The sequence below is a fragment of the Ascaphus truei genome, chromosome 8 (genome assembly GCF_040206685.1).
Source record: "Ascaphus truei isolate aAscTru1 chromosome 8, aAscTru1.hap1, whole genome shotgun sequence".
In the NCBI taxonomy this organism is placed as follows: domain Eukaryota; kingdom Metazoa; phylum Chordata; class Amphibia; order Anura; family Ascaphidae; genus Ascaphus; species Ascaphus truei.
This window is the reverse complement of record NC_134490.1, coordinates 5,246,243-5,259,456: the sequence shown is the minus strand read 5'-3', so window position 1 is coordinate 5,259,456 and position 13,214 is coordinate 5,246,243.

Here is a 13,214-nt window from a genome sequence, read left to right as displayed (position 1 = left end):
TGAGGCAGGCGGCAGGCAGGGGTAGTCAGGTCCTGTTCCGGGGTTGAGGCAGGCGTCAGGCAGGGGTACTCAGGTCCAGTTCCGGGGTTGAGGCAGGCGGCAGGCAGGGGTAGTCAGGTCCAGTTCCGGGGTTGAGGCAGGCGGCAGGCAGGGGTAGTCAGGTCCAAGCAGGAGTTCAAACACAAGCAGGGAAACACAGGAGCTAAGGCAGTGCTCAGGCAGGAACACGGAACAGAGTACTAGTGCAACATCACCACCTAAAGCCGCAGGCGTAGACGGAGCTACCCGGGGCACTGAGGTGACCGCACAGGGCCTGCAGCGTAGAGAGATTGAGTCCAGTTTTTGATCCAACGTAGCCAGGAGGGTGGCATGGGCTCCCAGGAGCTGATGGGTCACGGCGTTTGCGTGGCTCCTGCAGCTCGCACTGGTATCTATGTACGCGCAGGTCTTTGCCTTTGTGCTATCGATGCCTGTGATGTTACCCGATTCTTCCTATGATACATTCTGCATATCGGGACTTGCAGTGCCACTGCCTTCTGTCTCAGAGATGCTACTCGCTAGCAAACAGTCTGGCCTCAAGTATACTACCCATCCGAGACGTTTCCGAAATAATAAGAAGTCGCCAATATCACCGTGAGCAAGCCAGGTTCTGATCGCCCAGAGGTCTCTCCTGAAGGGGGGAATACTGCACGGGTTCCAGTCCAGGGTTTTGCTGGAACTTGCCCTTACGTGGCTGTTGTGGTCATCTTGGTTCCTGGCAAATCTCTTCCTGGACTTGTCTGCACCTGTTCAGGGCTTAAATAACAGTCAGCCCCAGCCCTGGCCCAAGCATGGTATGCTTCCCTGTGTGTCCCTGGGCACCTTGGGTTCCTGAGCCCGCTCCTGTGCTGCCTGCCTTAACCCCAGCCTGCATCCTGACCTTGCACCTTTGCCACCTGCCTTGACCCCAGCCTGTATCCTGACCTTGCACCTTTGCCACCTGCCTTGACCCCAGCCTGTATCCTGACCTTGCACCTTTGCCACCTGCCTTGACCCCAGCCTGTATCCTGACCTTGCACCTTTGCCACCTGCCTTGACCCCAGCCTGTATCCTGACCTTGCACCTTTGCCACCTGCCTTGACCCCAGCCTGTATCCTGACCTTGCACCTTTGCCACCTGCCTTGGCCTCTGCCTGCATTACAACTACTCTAAGGCTGCGCCCATGCTGCTGAAGACCGCGCTGTCGCTTGCGCGTGAGTGACGTCACCCACGTTTAGCGGGAGCGTTTTCTGGCCAAGGTAGACGCAACGTGGGGGGCGTGTCTAGCGGCGTGTCTGTAATGTCACGGAGCTTGTTCCCCTCATTGGGCGAACCGCTCACGTGACCTGGCCGTCGCGCCTGCACACGGTCTTCGGCAGCATGGACGCCGCCTAACACAGGTGTGCGCAAACTTTTCTTGCTGTGCCCCCCTGCCTGCTCTCCCCTGGTGCTCGCGCCCCCTAAACTTAGTGCAGAGACACGCTAACACAGGGCGCAGCGCGTTCTCCTGTACCAGAGGTAACACAGGGCGCAGCGCGTTCTCCTGTACCAGAGGTAACACAGGGCGCAGCGCGTTCCCCCGTACCAGAGGTAACACAGGGTGCAGCGCGTTCTCCCGTACCAGAGGTAACACAGGGCGCAGCGCGTTCTCCCGTACCAGAGGTAACACAGGGCGCAGCGCGTTCTCCCGTACCAGAGGTAACACAGGGCGCAGCGCGTTCTCCCGTACCAGAGGTAACGCAGGGCGCAGCGCGTTCTCCCGTACCAGAGGTAACACAGGGCGCAGCGCGTTCTCCCGTACCAGCGGTAACACAGGGCGCAGCGCGTTCTCCCGTACCAGAGGTAACACAGGGCGCAGCGCGTTCTCCCGTACCAGAGGTAACACAGGGCGCAGCGCGTTCTCCCGTACCAGAGGTAACACAGGGTGCAGCGCGTTCCCTCGTACCAGAGGTAACACAGGGCGCAGCGCGTTCCCTGTACCAGAGGTAACACAGGGCGCAGCGTGTTCTCCCGTACCAGAGGTAACACAGGGTGCAGCGCGTTCTCCCGTACCAGAGGTAACACAGGGCGCAGCGTGTTCTCCCGTACCAGAGGTAACACAGGGCGCAGCGCGTTCTCCCGTACCAGAGGTAACACAGGGTGCAGCGCGTTCTCCCGTACCAGAAGTAACACAGGGCGCAGCGCGTTCTCCCGTACCAGAGGTAACACAGGGCGCAGCGCGTTCTCCCGTACCAGAGGTAACACAGGGCGCAGCGCGTTCTCCCGTACCAGAGGTAACACAGGGCGCAGCGCGTTCTCCCGTACCAGAGGTAACACAGGGCGCAGCGCGTTCCCTGTACAAGAGGTAACACAGGGCGCAGCGCGTTCTCCCATACCAGAGGTAACACAGGGCGCATCGCGTTCTCCCGTACCAGAGGTAACACAGGGCGCAGCGCGTTCTCCCGTACCAGAAGTAACACAGGGCGCAGCGCGTTCTCCCGTACCAGAGGTAACACAGGGCGCAGCGCGTTCTCCCGTACCAGAGGTAACACAGGGTGCAGCGCGTTCTCCCGTACCAGAGGTAACACAGGGCGCAGCGCGTTCTCCCGTACCAGAGGTAACACAGGGTGCAGCGCGTTCTCCCGTACCAGAGGTAACACAGGGTGCAGCGCGTTCTCCCGTACCAGAGGTAACACAGGGTGCAGCGCGTTCTCCTGTACCCGAGGTAACACAGGGTGCAGCGCGTTCTCCCGTACCAGAGGTAACACAGGGCGCAGCGCGTTCTCCCGTACCAGAGGTAACACAGGGCGCAGCGCGTTCTCCCGTACCAGAGGTAACACAGGGCGCAGCGCGTTCCCCCGTACCAGAGGTAACACAGGGCGCAGCGCTTTCTCCCGTACCAGAGGTAACACAGGTTGCAGCGCGTTCTCCTGTACCAGAGGTAACACAGGGCGCAGCGCGTTCCCCCGTACCAGAGGTAACACAGGGCGCAGCGCGTTCTCCCGTACCAGAGGTAACACAGGGCGCAGCGCGTTCTCCCGTACCAGAGGTAACACAAGGCGCAGCGCGTTCTCCCGTACCAGAGGTAACACAGGGCGCAGCGCGTTCTCCCGTACCAGAGGTAACACGGGGCGCAGCGCATTCTCCCGTACCAGAGGTAACACAGGGCGCAGCGCATTCTCCCGTACCAGAGGTAACACGGGGCGCAGCGCGTTCTCCCGTACCAGAGGTAACACAGGGCGCAGCGCGTTCTCCCGTACCAGAGGTAACACAGGGCGCAGCGCGTTCTCCCGTACCAGAGGTAACACAGGGCGCAGCGCGTTCTCCCGTACCAGAGGTAACACGGGGCGCAGCGCGTTCCCCCGTACCAGAGGTAACACAGGGCGCAGCGCGTTCCCCCAATCCAGAGGTAACACAGGGCGCAGCGCGTTCTCCCGTACCAGAGGTAACACAGGGCGCAGCGCGTTCTCCCGTACCAGAAGTAACACAGGGCGCAACGCGTTCTCCCGTACCAGAGGTAACACAGGGCGCAGCGCGTTCTCCCGTACCAGAGGTAACACAGGGTGCAGCGCGTTCCCCCGTACCAGAGGTAACACAAGGCGCAGCGCGTTCTCCCGTACCAGAGGTAACACAGGGCGCAGCGCGTTCTCCCGTACCAGAGGTAACACAAGGCGCAGCGCGTTCTCCCGTACCAGAGGTAACACAGGGCGCAGCGCGTTCTCCCGTACCAGAGGTAACACAAGGCGCAGCGCGTTCTCCCGTACCAGAGGTAACACAGGGCGCAGCGCGTTCTCCCGTACCAGAGGTAACACAGGGCGCAGCGCGTTCTCCCGTACCAGAGGTAACACAGGGCGCAGCGCGTTCTCCCGTACCAGAGGTAACACAGGGCGCAGCGCGTTCTCCCGTACCAGAGGTAACACAGGGCGCAGCGCGTTCCCCCAATCCAGAGGTAACACAGGGCGCAGCGCGTTCTCCCGTACCACAGGTAACACAGGGCGCAGCGCGTTCTCCCGTACCAGAGGTAACACAGGGCGCAGCGCGTTCTCCCGTACCAGAGGTAACACAGGGCGCAGCGCGTTCTCCCGTACCAGAGGTAACACAGGGCGCAGCGCGTTCCCCCGTACCACAGGTAACACAGGGCGCAGCGCGTTCCCCCGTACCAGAGGTAACACAGGGCGCAGCGTGTTCCCCCGTACCAGAGGTAACACAGGGCGCAGCGCGTTCTCCCGTACCAGAGGTAACACAGGGCGCAGCGCGTTCTCCCGTACCAGAGGTAACACAGGGCGCAGCGCGTTCTCCCGTACCAGAGGTAACACAGGGCGCAGCGCGTTCCCCCGTACCAGAGGTAACTCAGGGCGCAGCGCGTTCTCCTGTACCAGAGGTAACACAGGGCGCAGCGCGTTCCCCCGTACCAGAGGTAACACAAGGCGCAGCGCGTTCCCCCGTACCAGAGGTAACTCAGGGCGCAGCGCGTTCTCCTGTACCAGAGGTAACTCAGGGCGCAGCGCGTTCTCCTGTACCAGAGGTAACGCAGGGCGCAGCGCGTTCTCCCGTACCAGAGGTAACACGGCGCAGCGCGTTCTCCCGTACCAGAGGTAACACAGGGCGCAGCGTGTTCTCCCGTACCAGAGGTAACACAGGGCGCAGCGCGTTCTCCCGTACCAGAGGTAACACAGGGCGCAGCGCGTTCTCCCGTACCAGAGGTAACACAGGGCGCAGCGCGTTCTCCCGTACCAGAGGTAACACAGGGCGCAGCGCGTTCTCCCGTACCAGAGGTAACACAGGGCGCAGCGCGTTCTCCCGTACCAGAGGTAACACAGGGCGCAGCGCGTTCTCCCGTACCACAGGTAACACAGGGCGCAGCGCGTTCTCCCGTACCAGAGGTAACACAGGGCGCAGCGCGTTCTCCTGTACCAGAGGTAACACAGGGCGCAGCGCGTTCTCCCGTACCAGAGGTAACACAGGGCGCAGCGCGTTCCCCCGTACCAGAGGTAACACAGGGCGCAGCGCGTTCCCCCGTACCAGAGGTAACACAGGGTGCAGCGCGTTCTCCCGTACCAGAGGTAACACAGGGCGCAGTGCGTTCTCCCGTACCAGAGGTAACACAGGGCGCAGCGCGTTCCCCCAATCCAGAGGTAACACAGGGCGCAGCGCGTTCTCCCGTACCAGAGGTAACACAGGGCGCAGCGCGTTCTCCCGTACCAGAGGTAACACAGGGCGCAGCGCGTTCTCCCGTACCAGAGGTAACACAGGGCGCAGCGCGTTCTCCCGTACCAGAGGTAACACAAGGCGCAGCGCGTTCTCCCGTACCAGAGGTAACACAGGGTGCAGCGCATTCTCCGTACCAGAGGTAACACAGGGCGCAGCGCGTTCTCCCGTACCAGAGGTAACACAGGGTGCAGCGCGTTCTCCCGTACCAGAGGTAACACAGGGTGCAGCGCGTTCTCCCGTACCAGAGGTAACACAAGGCGCAGCGCGTTCCCCCGTACCAGAGGTAACTCAGGGCGCAGCGCGTTCTCCTGTACCAGAGGTAACTCAGGGCGCAGCGCGTTCTCCCGTACCAGAGGTAACACAGGGCGCAGCGCATTCTCCCGTACCAGAGGTAACACGGGGCGCAGCGCGTTCTCCCGTACCAGAGGTAACACAGGGCGCAGCGCGTTCTCCCGTACCAGAGGTAACACAGGGCGCAGCGCGTTCTCCCGTACCAGAGGTAACACAGGGCGCAGCGCGTTCTCCCGTACCAGAGGTAACACGGGGCGCAGCGCGTTCCCCCGTACCAGAGGTAACACAGGGCGCAGCGCGTTCCCCCAATCCAGAGGTAACACAGGGCGCAGCGCGTTCTCCCGTACCAGAGGTAACACAGGGCGCAGCGCGTTCTCCCGTACCAGAAGTAACACAGGGCGCAACGCGTTCTCCCGTACCAGAGGTAACACAGGGCGCAGCGCGTTCTCCCGTACCAGAGGTAACACAGGGTGCAGCGCGTTCCCCCGTACCAGAGGTAACACAAGGCGCAGCGCGTTCTCCCGTACCAGAGGTAACACAGGGCGCAGCGCGTTCTCCCGTACCAGAGGTAACACAAGGCGCAGCGCGTTCTCCCGTACCAGAGGTAACACAGGGCGCAGCGCGTTCTCCCGTACCAGAGGTAACACAAGGCGCAGCGCGTTCTCCCGTACCAGAGGTAACACAGGGCGCAGCGCGTTCTCCCGTACCAGAGGTAACACAGGGCGCAGCGCGTTCTCCCGTACCAGAGGTAACACAGGGCGCAGCGCGTTCTCCCGTACCAGAGGTAACACAGGGCGCAGCGCGTTCTCCCGTACCAGAGGTAACACAGGGCGCAGCGCGTTCTCCCGTACCAGAGGTAACACAGGGCGCAGCGCATTCCCCCGTACCACAGGTAACACAGGGCGCAGCGCGTTCCCCCGTACCAGAGGTAACACAGGGCGCAGCGTGTTCCCCCGTACCAGAGGTAACACAGGGCGCAGCGCGTTCTCCCGTACCAGAGGTAACACAGGGCGCAGCGCGTTCTCCCGTACCAGAGGTAACACAGGGCGCAGCGCGTTCTCCCGTACCAGAGGTAACACAGGGCGCAGCGCGTTCCCCCGTACCAGAGGTAACACAAGGCGCAGCGCGTTCCCCCGTACCAGAGGTAACTCAGGGCGCAGCGCGTTCTCCTGTACCAGAGGTAACACAGGGCGCAGCGCGTTCCCCCGTACCAGAGGTAACACAAGGCGCAGCGCGTTCCCCCGTACCAGAGGTAACTCAGGGCGCAGCGCGTTCTCCTGTACCAGAGGTAACTCAGGGCGCAGCGCGTTCTCCTGTACCAGAGGTAACGCAGGGCGCAGCGCGTTCTCCCGTACCAGAGGTAACACGGCGCAGCGCGTTCTCCCGTACCAGAGGTAACACAGGGCGCAGCGTGTTCTCCCGTACCAGAGGTAACACAGGGCGCAGCGCGTTCTCCCGTACCAGAGGTAACACAGGGCGCAGCGCGTTCTCCCGTACCAGAGGTAACACAGGGCGCAGCGCGTTCTCCCGTACCAGAGGTAACACAGGGCGCAGCGCGTTCTCCCGTACCAGAGGTAACACAGGGCGCAGCGCGTTCTCCCGTACCAGAGGTAACACAGGGTGCAGCGCGTTCTCCCGTACCAGAGGTAACACAGGGCGCAGCGCGTTCTCCCGTACCAGAGGTAACACAGGGCGCAGCGCGTTCCCCCAATCCAGAGGTAACACAGGGCGCAGCGCGTTCTCCCGTACCAGAGGTAACACAGGGCGCAGCGCGTTCTCCCGTACCAGAGGTAACACAGGGCGCAGCGCGTTCTCCCGTACCAGAGGTAACACAGGGCGCAGCGCGTTCTCCCGTACCAGAGGTAACACAAGGCGCAGCGCGTTCTCCCGTACCAGAGGTAACACAGGGTGCAGCGCATTCTCCGTACCAGAGGTAACACAGGGCGCAGCGCGTTCTCCCGTACCAGAGGTAACACAGGGTGCAGCGCGTTCTCCCGTACCAGAGGTAACACAGGGTGCAGCGCGTTCTCCCGTACCAGAGGTAACACAGGGCGCAGCGCGTTCTCCCGTACCAGAGGTAACACAAGGCGCAGCGCGTTCTCCCGTACCAGAGGTAACACAGGGTGCAGCGCGTTCTCCCGTACCAGAGGTAACACAGGGCGCAGCGCGTTCTCCCGTACCAGAGGTAACACAAGGCGCAGCGCGTTCTCCCGTACCAGAGGTAACACAGGGCGCAGCGCGTTCTCCCGTACCAGAGGTAACACAGGGCGCAGCGCGTTCTCCCGTACCAGAGGTAACACAGGGTGCAGCGCGTTCTCCGTACCAGAGGTAACACAGGGCGCAGCGCGTTCTCCCATACCAGAGGTAACACAGGGCGCAGCGCGTTCTCCCGTACCAGAGGTAACACAGGGCGCAGCGCGTTCTCCCGTACCAGAGGTAACACAGGGCGCAGCGCGTTCTCCCGTACCAGAGGTAACACAGGGCGCAGCGCATTCTCCCGTACCAGAGGTAACGCAGGGCGCAGCGCGTTCTCCCGTACCAGAGGTAACACAGGGCGCAGCGCGTTCTCCCGTACCAGAGGTAACGCAGGGCGCAGCGCGTTCTCCCGTACCAGAGGTAACACAGGGTGCAGCGCGTTCTCCGTACCAGAGGTAACACAGGGCGCAGCGCGTTCTCCCATACCAGAGGTAACACAGGGCGCAGCGCGTTCTCCCGTACCAGAGGTAACACAGGGCGCAGCGCGTTCTCCCGTACCAGAGGTAACACAGGGCGCAGCGCGTTCTCCCGTACCAGAGGTAACACAGGGCGCAGCGCATTCTCCCGTACCAGAGGTAACGCAGGGCGCAGCGCGTTCTCCCGTACCAGAGGTAACACAGGGCGCAGCGCGTTCTCCCGTACCAGAGGTAACGCAGGGCGCAGCGCGTTCTCCCGTACCAGAGGTAACACAGGGCGCAGCGCGTTCCCCCGTACCAGAGGTAACACAGGGCGCAGCGCGTTCTCCCGTTCCAGAGGTAACACAGGGCGCAGCGCGTTCTCCCGTACCAGAGGTAACACAGGGCGCAGCGCGTTCTCCCGTACCAGAGGTAACACAGGGCGCAGCGCGTTCTCCCGTACCAGAGGTAACACAGGGCGCAGCGCGTTCTCCCGTACCAGAGGTAACACAGGGCACAGCGCATTCCCCCGTACCAGAGGTTAATGATTATCTCCATAGTGTCACATTACTAATCACTGTGGCACTCACATAATACACACGTTACGTTACGCACATACCACACGTTAAACATGAGTTTAGTCACCTGTCACACGGACATGTCCCTGCACGTAAATATGTTCTGGTGACACATTGTGTTTGGGTGCAACTGAAACAATCAAAACAAGATTGTACTCATGGTCAGGTTACCCCATCAGCGCTACATAAGGAAACGTCTTACTGTTATTATTATAACATGGAGACATTCAGGTGAGAAAACGAGGACGAGGATTCTGACATCACAGGCACGGTGTTCTAGTGAAGTACATAGTTACATAGTTACATAGTTACACAGTTACATAGTAGATGAGGTTGAATAAAGAAGTACGTCCATCAAGTTCAACCTATGCTAAATTTAGACGACAGATACTTTATCCTATATCTATACTTACATATTGATCCAGAGGAAGGCAAACAAAAAAAAACCAGAGTCACATCATCCAATGATATCTCATAAGGGGAAAATAAATTCCTTCCTGACCCCAAGAATTGGCAATCGGATTAATCCCTGGATCAATATCCTTCCCATGTATACTTATTTGGTATAGCCCTGTATACCTTTCCTTTCTAAAAAGATGTCCAACCTTTTTTTGAACAAATCTATTGTATCTGCCATCACAGTCTCCATGAGTAATGCATGCCACATTGTAACTGCCCTTACTGTAAAGAACCATTTCCTTTGTTGCTGGTGAAATCTCCTTTCCTCCAACCTTAAGGGATGCCCCCCGAGTCCTTAGTACTGCCTGTGGGATGAATAGTTCATTTGAAAGCTCCTTGTATTGTCCCCGAATATATTTGTATATAGTTATCATATCCCCTCTTAGACGCCTCTTTTCTAATGTAAATAAATCTAACTTAGCTAGCCTCTCCTCATAAGTTAGATTGTCCATCCCCTTTATTAATTTGGTGGCTCTTCTCTGCACTCTCTCTAGTTCCATGATGTCTTTTCTTAGGATTGGTGCCCAAAATTGTACTCCATATTCAAGGTGTGGTCTTACTAATGCTTTGTAAAGGGGCATAATTATGTTTACTTCCCTTCCATTCATTGCCCGTTTAATGCAAGATAAGATCTTGTTTGCATTTGCAGCTACTGCGTGACATTGGGCACTATTGCTAAGCCTGCTGTCTATAAGCACTCCTAAATCCTTCTCCATCAAGGATTCCCCCAATTTATCCCCATTTAATTTGTAAGTCGCGTGTTTATTCTTGCATCCCAAATGCATAACCTTACATTTATCTGTATTAAGTAAGTAAGAATGCAATGTTACATGTACATGTCTATGTTAGAGAAAGGATGCTTATAATTATAATTACACATTGTCACAGAATTCCTCTCGCAGAGGACGCATAACACGATATCCTCTCCTCTTACATAAGAACTCAATGTGAACTCGTCCTGCACGAGGCACAACACACACACGTCATTGGTATGCAGCAAAGCATTCTGGGTACACGGTCATGCAAATGAGCCCAGGCAGTTCCTTCATTGTTAACTGCAGCGTGGCAGGTTTCATAAACCAGAGTTCAGTGTTACACATATTATAATTAACCCCTTAACTGCCACAGGGGCCAGCAATGCATTAATCCAAGTCATAGTGCTTGGTAGAAATCTATAGAGAAACACTACGCTACATACATACACACATACATACATGCATACATATACATACATACATACACATATATACATACCCACACATGCATACATACACATATATACATACCCACAAATACATACATATATACACATACACACATATACATACATACATACACACACACACACATACATACATACATACTGTATACATACTGTGACAGAAACCAGGGGATGGTAATAAATTCCGTATATAGGGCTCCCAGGATACTAGACAGTTTCTATCCTGTTTGGCCTGGGAGTGCAGCCTTATAATACATACACTCCATCCCACAGTTTGGCAAGCGCTGGAACTGAGGGATGAGAGATCCAGACCAGAGTTTGTCTGCTGCCTGATTTCTGTCACCTGTCATGCTAATTAGGAATCAGGTATGAAAGACTGATTTCCTGTTTGCTCTGGTCTCCCCACAAGAGCCAGGAGGCTGGAAGGCTGCTGAACTACAGAGGGGAGAAGCCTCTTCCCCAAACAGGTTCAATCTTTCTGTTCATTTGTGTAAGACTGCAAAAGTACCGTGTTTTGATGTTGGAAGTGGAAAAGCCACTTCCAACCCTGAGTCAGGGATATCTAAGTTAAGTTATCGCTCAGGTGAGCAGCTTTTGTTTTGATCTGTTTTCTGTTGTATGCACTGTGGCAGTCTCAGTGCCTGGGACTGAATAAACCAGGCATAGCCTGTTTAAAGGAACAGTACGTGACGCCTCATCATTTAACCTACCCTAAAAGACCGTGTTCTAAACAGTCCCGGACAAACGACGGAGCCCCGGAGTAAGCCGTTTGTCACATATGGTGGAGAATGCGGGCAGAGCACTAGGGGGTCTGCGGGTTGAAGAACTTTGAAAAAAAAAAAAAAAAAGTTTTTTTCATCCTCTGCAAACAAGATGGAAGACGTGGTGGGTGCGCTGGTACGCAATGTCGCTGCCCAGAAAGACGCGAATGAAACCCAGCAACAACTGTTAATAGCCCAGCAAGAAACTAATGCAAACCAGCAGCAGACGAATGCAGCCCATCAACAGCTGCTAATAGCCCAGCAAGAGATTAATGCCAACCAGCAACAGGCGAATGCCAACCAGCAACAGGCGAATGCAAACCAGCAACAGACGAATGAAGCCCTGCAAAACGCGAATGCAAACCAGCAAGAGACAAACCGCTTGCTGAGAGAGGAGCAACAGCGGTTCGCTCAGGGCTTACAGCAGGAACTCGAGATCCTGAGGGGGACTATCAGTAACCTTCCACTGGCAGCGGCAGCCCCAGTACCGAAAATGACCAGGGCAAGCCACTACCTTCAGAAGATGGGACCCTCGGATGATGTGGAAGCCTATCTTCTCACGTTTGAACGCACGGCACAGAGAGAGGGATGGCCAGAAGCTGAGTGGGCTGGTCTAATCGCACCCTTCCTAAGCGGCGAACCCCAGAAGGCTTACTTTGATCTAGAGCCAGCCGAAGCTAACGTCTATGCAAAATTGAAGTTCGAGATCCTCGCCCGCCTCGGCGTAACCACGGCTGTTCGCGCCCAAAGGTTTCACGCATGGTCCTTCACGATGGATAAAGCCACCCGAAGCCAGATGTATGACCTCATCCACCTCGCCCGGAAGTGGCTACAACCCGAGATCAACTCAGCCAGCCACATCGTGGAACGGTTGGTCATGGACCAGTTCTTGAGGAAACTTCCCTCTGCCTTACGCCGTTGGGTCAGTCGGAGTGACCCCCACAATGCGGATGAGCTTGTGGCCCTCGTAGAAAGGTACAATGCAGCAGAAGAGCACCCGCAACCCACAGTCGTGGAGCAACCCCACTACCCGAGGTTCCAGGACTCTTCCAGAGACGGTAAAAGGGTACCGGGGTTAAGGGGCGCTGAAGAGCGGCGACCACCTTCACGCAGCACCAGCAACAGTGGTTCGCACACTAAGGGCAATAGCCAACATGGGGAGCCGGGAAAAGGCTCTAAGTGGGACACAGACTATGTACCTAAATGTGTAAATTGTCATGAGAGGGGCCACACAGCAAAAATCTGCCCACTAAATGATGAGCCCATGCAATGCAACAGCGTGGAACCTTATTCGCTGTTGTCCCAATGTATGGGCCCTAGCCCAGAGGACCCCTTGAATAACCATCTGTGGGCATTTGTAAAGGTTAATGGTAAGAGGGTTCGGGCACTTCTTGACTCTGGGAGCATGGTCACACTAGTGTCCGAATACCTCTTGCCCATTAAGAAGAAACAGGGAAACAGTTCACAAAGAGTGGCAATTTGTTGTATACATGGGGATAATCATGAATATTCCACTGTTGATGTTTTTTTTGAAACAGAGTTTGGTTCTTTAGATTTCAAGGTGGGTATTGTACCCAAACTGGCACATGATGTGTTAATAGGGACCGACTTTCCCCATTTTCTAAAAATGTGGTCCCCCGCTCAGAATAGCACCCAGAGTTCAATAGCGGACCATAACGAAGTATTAGAAGAAACAAATCCTTTCCCTTTTTCAGAAATGGAGGTTGACGAGGGCCCAAATAAGAAGGGGGAAAAGGAGGAGTGCTGTAAAATTCCCTTCCCCATCACTACTTTGGTAGGGAATACCCCAAATCAAGATGTTGAGCAGACACTTACCACCCCAGAACCGGATAAGACCCTCGCTGACATAGAGGTCAGTCCTGGGAGTTTTAAGAAGGCCCAGTGGGAGGACCCCACATTAGCGGTAGCAAGGGGAAATATACGGGACCAGAATAGTACTCCTGGCCAACCAGATAGGTCACTTGCTTACCCCTACTTCGAGGTAGAGAACGACCTAGTATATCGGGTTGATAAAAGGAAATCA